Genomic DNA, 6,094 nt, shown 5'->3' with positions numbered 1-6,094 from the left:
CTCCCCGAAACCGGAAATGGCTGCGCGCCGCCGCCAATTACCAGCCCGGCCGTCACAGGGGGGCGGGGCCCACTCCCGCGGAGGCGGTGGCTGGCCCAAGGCCCGGCTGCCAAAGAGAAACGGGGCGGGGCCGGACAGGAGGGACTTGAGCCTAAGGACTGCTGGCCAATCTGGAGGAGAAGGAGGCGGACCCCATGGTGCTGTCTGGCCAATCACGGGCGACAGCAAAGGCGGCTCGGGGATGTCGAGGGGTCTGGGTAGGGTTTGGCGGCTTCTTGGTCCACGCAGAGGAGGCGGGGCCCAGGAAGAAGTAGGCCAATTAGAATGTGAGGACAGGAAGGGGGCTGAGCCCTAGTGTCCAGAGCGGGTTCCCGGGTTCTCCCGGACAGGTGGCGCCCTCTCTGTCCTTGCCTTGGGGGAAGTTCTGGGATGTGAATCCAAGGCGGGCACCGGGCTCCTTTATTTAATCAGCGAATGCCTATGTGCGTATCTATAGAACAGCATTTTTAGCATTCTCTCACCATTCTTTAATACGCTGCGTACATTAACACATTCCTTAATAATTCGGATGTCTCTTTGCCCTTCACATCTGCCCCTAATCAGGGTTTTCTGTACGATTTCCTTTAAAGAGTACTTCCTTAAGAGTCAGGAAACCTGGTCTTGTTCCAACTCTGCCAATAACTGAAAGCTAAACCTTGTGTATTTAGCCACTCTGGGAGCCAAATTCTCTAAAATAGAGTTAATAATTCCTGTTTCGTAGGCTTATTGCAAGAAATATAATGCCTGGCCCATAGCATAATAGATATTATTTTGCACCCCTTGCGTTCTATCTTCCCATAGGGGTTAGAAAGGAAATGGATCTACATTGTAAAGAGACTTTTGGTTACGCATAAAGAATTTAGTGTCATAGGTGGGTGCCTGGGTGGCTCACTCGGTTAAGCATCTGCCTTCGGCTCAGGTCATGATCCCGGGGGCCTGGAATCGAGCCCGTGTCAGGTTCCCTGTTCAGTGGGGAGTCTGCTTCTCCCTCTGCTCGTGCTCTCTCTCTCAAATAAATAAATAAATAAATAAATAAATAAATAAATAAAATCTTTTAAAAAATAATAATTTAGTGTCATAGTTAAGAGTATTGACTCTGGAGGTGGTCTGGATTTGAATCCTGACTACGCCACTTACTAGCTGAGTGACCGCTATATATCTTCATCTGTTCAGTGGAAATAATAATAGTTGTCCTGAGGATTTGAGTTAAGACATATAGTGTATTTTGTAGAACACCTGGCCATTAGTAAATTCATTAAGTGTTGGTTAATTTTTTAAAGATTTATTTATTTATTTTAGAGAGAAAGAGAGCATAGGGTGGGGGAGGGGCAGAAGGAGAGGGACAGGGAGAGAGAAGCCTCAAGAAGACTCCCTGCTGAGTGTGGAGCCTGACTTGAGGCTCAATCCCAGGATCCTGAGATCATGACCTGAGCTGAAATCAAAAGTCAGACGCTCACCCGACTGAGCCACCCAGGCACCACATTTTTAATTGCTGAATGGGCCTATGAGAATCCGTGCATTCTTCCCCCTACCGCATCTTTAGGAAAGGGATTGACAAGCTATCAGTTTTTCATGGTTTAGGAGCTGAACAATCTAACAGCAGGTGGACAGAGCAGATGCCTTCTTTGAGTCAACAAACACTATGATCCCAAAGAACATAAGTTTGTGATAGAAGTATGAGGCTAAAAGAAAGACACGTGGTTGCACCTCATGGCGCTTACATTCTAGTGAGAGAAAAGATGTGTAACGCAAACAGCAATTGAAGGCCTACAGAAGGCTGGAGTTCTGATGAGGAAGGCTGGGCCACAGTGACAGGTCTAGACTTTCCATACGGAAAGTTTTTCAGGGCAGGAATCTGGTTGGAAAGCAAGGCTAAGGGATTTAATGGATGCTTAGATAGTAAGCTGAATGAATTTGGAAACGACTTGGGAAGAAGATGTAGGATGAGCTTAATCTTGAAGGATGAGCAGTATTTGGAAAACTGGGAATGAGAAGTAAGGGGGGGGGGTGTTCCCAGGAGAGGGAATCTTCAAAAGCTCAGGTACAGAGGCTGGGAAGAGCAAAGCCTTAAACTAGAGCCTAAGAGTGAAGACCGTGGCTAGATTAGAGGAATCCTGTTAGCCAGTCCCTCTCTCCGGAGGGCAGGACACAGGTCCTTGTGTTGTTCTGCCACTTACTCACTGTGCATGGTCTTGGATGAGTCATGCAACATCAGCCTTGGTTTCCTCACCCATCTTACAAAATTAATACCTGTACTACTTACCTCACAGGGCTTTTGTGACCATCGATGATATAATACACAAATGATCTGATAACCTTGCACGCCATTGCTAAATCACAAAAGGGATGCCGCAGAAGGCAGTAGGTAACACCCCAAGCTCCATGCAAACAGGAAAACAGCTCCTTCCAGATGCAGAAGCCACCTCATCATCATTTTACTGAGCTCACATGCAAAGTTCTGGGCTAGGCACCGGGGCTACAAGTCTTCCTTCAAGATTACTCAAACCATTTCAACTGTAAAACCTTTCTTGAACTCCAGCTTCCTCACCAAATTAGTCTCTTTCTTCACCATGAACTTTATACACACCTGTCTAAGCAAGCATGTGTCACATTACTTTGGGGTTTTTTTGTTTTTTGTTTTTTGTTTTTTTGAAAGTGAGATTACAGAGTGGTTCAAAGCAAGAGCTCCATGGTCACACAGAATTGGAAACCCAGCTCTAGCACTTAAAAGCCTTGTGACTTTGGCAAAGCTGCTTGACTTCCCTGTGACTCCGTTTCTTTGTCTGTAAAATGAAATACACCTCATAGAGTTGTTGTGAGAACGAAGAAAGAAAAGCATTTAGTACCAGGGCCTGTCACATAATAGTCAATAAGTGCTGGCAATCATTAGTTGAGTAAATGAATTATTTGTCAAATGAATGAAGGAATGAATGCATGAATACACTTATACCCCCAACTAGACAGAGAGCAAGCTCCTTGAGGTCAGCGGATTGTCTAATTCACCTTCGGGTTCCTAGTACCCAGCACAGTGCCTGGCACATAGTAAATACTCAATAAATGACTGAGAAAATGAATGAAAATCTGGCCCTGCCTCCAAGAAGCCTTCCATCCCATGGCGACTGTGTTAAGTCACACAGCTCTAAGCCACATGGTGAATGTGTTAAGGTTCTTGTGATTGGAGCTAACATAGGTCAATATTAGAAAACTTCATCAAGAAAGGGAAAATTATTGCAACTCTCCCCAAGATAGGGAAGTGTGGGGACTCAACTGTCCCAAACCTTGGCAACAGAAAATTATAGGCCTTCTTCCCAGTGCCAACCCACTTGTGAGGCTTAGCTCTTAGCCACTTACTACTTTCATATTCCCTAGGTCAAATTTATAAATTCCTAGGAAAGAGAGATCTGATTGGCCCACCTTAGGGTGAGATGTCTAATGCTCGCCCAAACCATGGTGGCCAAAGCACAAGGACAAGCTGCTGGAGGTGAGGAATCAGTTACAAAGAAGGAGGAATTGTCGCAGAGAAGAAAGGACAGCCCTATCATTGTCTGCTACAAGGAGTTAGAACTTGGGAATGAAAAGAACAAATAACAATCACTGGGAAGGAGTATTGAGGAGGAGGCTTCCAGTATAGCATTAAAAAAAATTTTTTTAGGGGCGCCTGGGTGGCGCAGTCGTTAAGCATCTACCTTCGGCTCAGGGTGTGATCCTGGCGTTCCGGGGGCGTTTCGGGATCGAGCCCCACATCGAGCTCCTCGGCCGGGAGCCTGCTTCTTCCTCTCCCTCTCCCCTGCTGTGTTCCCTCTCTCGCTGGCTGTCTCTCTGTCACATAAATAAATAAAATCTTTAAAAAAAAAAATTATTTTTTTAAAGTAAACTCTACAAGATCAAGAGTTGTCTGCTTTACGGACTGAGCCAGCCAGGCGCCCCCAGTATAGCATTTTTAAAGGGCCATGTAAGACTGCTGCTTAGAAAGAGAAATGAAGTGAGAGATAGCAGGCTAGTTCGCCGGAGGAGCAGGCAGCCTGTGCTATCAGGGGTCTTGGTTGCATGCATGCAAGTTAAGGCTGGGTGACTTACACAGAAGGTTATTAGCAGCTCAGTGACATGGCTGAAGGCTGAAGAAGCAGGCTTAGAAAAAGTCAGGAGCAAGAGATCTCCAGAGGGCTGGGCAGCAAGGTGAGATGTCTAATGCTTGCCCAAACGATGGTGGCCAAAGCATGAGGGCCAAACCCTCAGGAGGGTCTGTGGCAGAAACTGTCTGATAATTATATCACCAAAAGAAATGACCCCCAACCACCCTTACCATCTTGGATCGCTTGACGAAGAGGCCAAGTCCCAGGAGAGAGCATCTAATTGGCTGAGTTTAAGTCACATGGGTCCATTGGGGCAGGGCTGAAGGGGGGCAAACAGAAGGATGTGGTTCCTTTATCTTTCATGGTGGGATCTGCTTTCCAAAATTCACGTTCCTAAAAAGAGGGTGCAAAATGAAGAGAGGTGATTTCCCAAAAAGAAACTGAGGACCTCATAGAAAAATGGAGTGGACACTGGGCAGGCAGAAATGATGAACATCAGTTAAGACTGCAGAAGAATCATAAGGGAGAAAGAGCCCTTTAGAGGTACTCTGCTTTGGTACAAAAACTAGGGCTGGGCAACTCAGAGGTATTGTCTGATCCTGACCCCGAGATCATCACTTGGTCTTTCCTTTCCAAACTTTCCATGGTCGTTCGTTACTTTTTGTATTTGGCCAATTGTTTGACATGTACTTTTTTCTGGGCATCATGTTATTACATCAGGTACTACAAATACAATGATAGGGCACCTGACTGGTTCAGTTGGTAGACCATGTGACTTTTGATCTTAGGGTTGTGAGTTCGAGCCCCATGTTGGGGATAGAGTTTACTCAAAAAAAACAAAAACAAAAACAAAAACAATGAGGTCAATGGCCATGAATTTTCAGTACAAGAGCTTTCAACCATAGCCCAGGACAGGGGCAGCTTCCCACTGGATCACTTTGGTGACGTAAAAGCTTTAAAGAGAAATTCATCAAGTGTCTCCCTGACAATAAATTCAAAAATGCTTTGTGCAGAAATGAATCAAGAGACTATTTAGGATGCAGAATGGAGAGGCACCTGATGGCACAAGATCCCCTGGAAAAACTGGGATTCGATTTGATTGATGGAAAACCAGAGGCAAGAACTAACTTCTAATGGGAAAAAGACTATTGACCACCGGGTCATCGAGGACTGACCATGTCATGTGACCTTGTCACCTGAGGATATATGGTGAGGTGCTGTGACTTCCAAAGGGGCTTCCAGGATGCCATCCTTGATAGAAACATCTCATCCTGATGTTTCCCAGGTTATTTTGAAAAATTATGGTTCCTATTAGATCTCATTTTCCCCCAAGAGTGTTAGGTTTTTGTTTTTTCTTTTAAAGATTTTATTTTTTTTAAAATAATCTCTACACCCAATGTGGGGCTCAAACTCACAACCCCAAGATCAAGAGTTGATGGCTCCACTGAGCCAGCCAGGTGTTCCCCCCTTTTTGTTTCTTAAAGATTTTATTTTTTTTAAAGAGTGTTAGGTTTAAAAAAATAAATAAATAAATAAATAAATAAATAAAGAGTGTTAGGTTTTATCTTTACATTGTGTGAGGCAGAGTTCCTAGGGAAACCTATGCCAGCAGGTCAGAATGTGGAGTCATGCCTGCTTAGTGAGGGGACACATGGACCTCCATGAAATGGTGACTCCATATGGTAATACTCTGCATAGCTTCTCGATACTGACATGCTGAATGTTCACAGCTTCAGCCTCTTATATAGATATTGTCAGAAAACCATTCCCTAGCAAAATGGTTTCCTTTTTGTACTTATAAATATATATGCCAGTTTATTTCCTTTTTTAAAAAACAAAAATAGAGTATAAACTTGGCAATGAGAAAAAAAATACAATGAAAAACAGAAAGAAACATAGTCTCTGCTCCTTGTGGAGCTTATGGTCTTGACTTACAAGAAATGGGTTTATTATTTCCCTTTTTACTACTCTTAACCTAATAC

At 44.4% G+C, this 6,094-nt stretch overlaps 1 pseudogene; it reads left to right on the top strand.

The window, feature by feature from the left end:
• The first annotated feature begins 4,978 nt into the window (after positions 1 to 4,978).
• On the top strand, positions 4,979 to 5,318 carry LOC103674014 (annotated as a pseudogene).
• The last annotated feature ends 776 nt before the right edge of the window (positions 5,319 to 6,094 follow it).

This window comes from Ursus maritimus, unplaced genomic scaffold, assembly GCF_017311325.1.
Source record: "Ursus maritimus isolate PB19 unplaced genomic scaffold, ASM1731132v1 scaffold_25, whole genome shotgun sequence".
In the NCBI taxonomy this organism is placed as follows: Eukaryota; Metazoa; Chordata; class Mammalia; order Carnivora; family Ursidae; genus Ursus; species Ursus maritimus.
The sequence above is the reverse complement of the archived record's forward strand: the minus strand, read 5'-3'. Positions and strand labels throughout refer to the sequence as shown.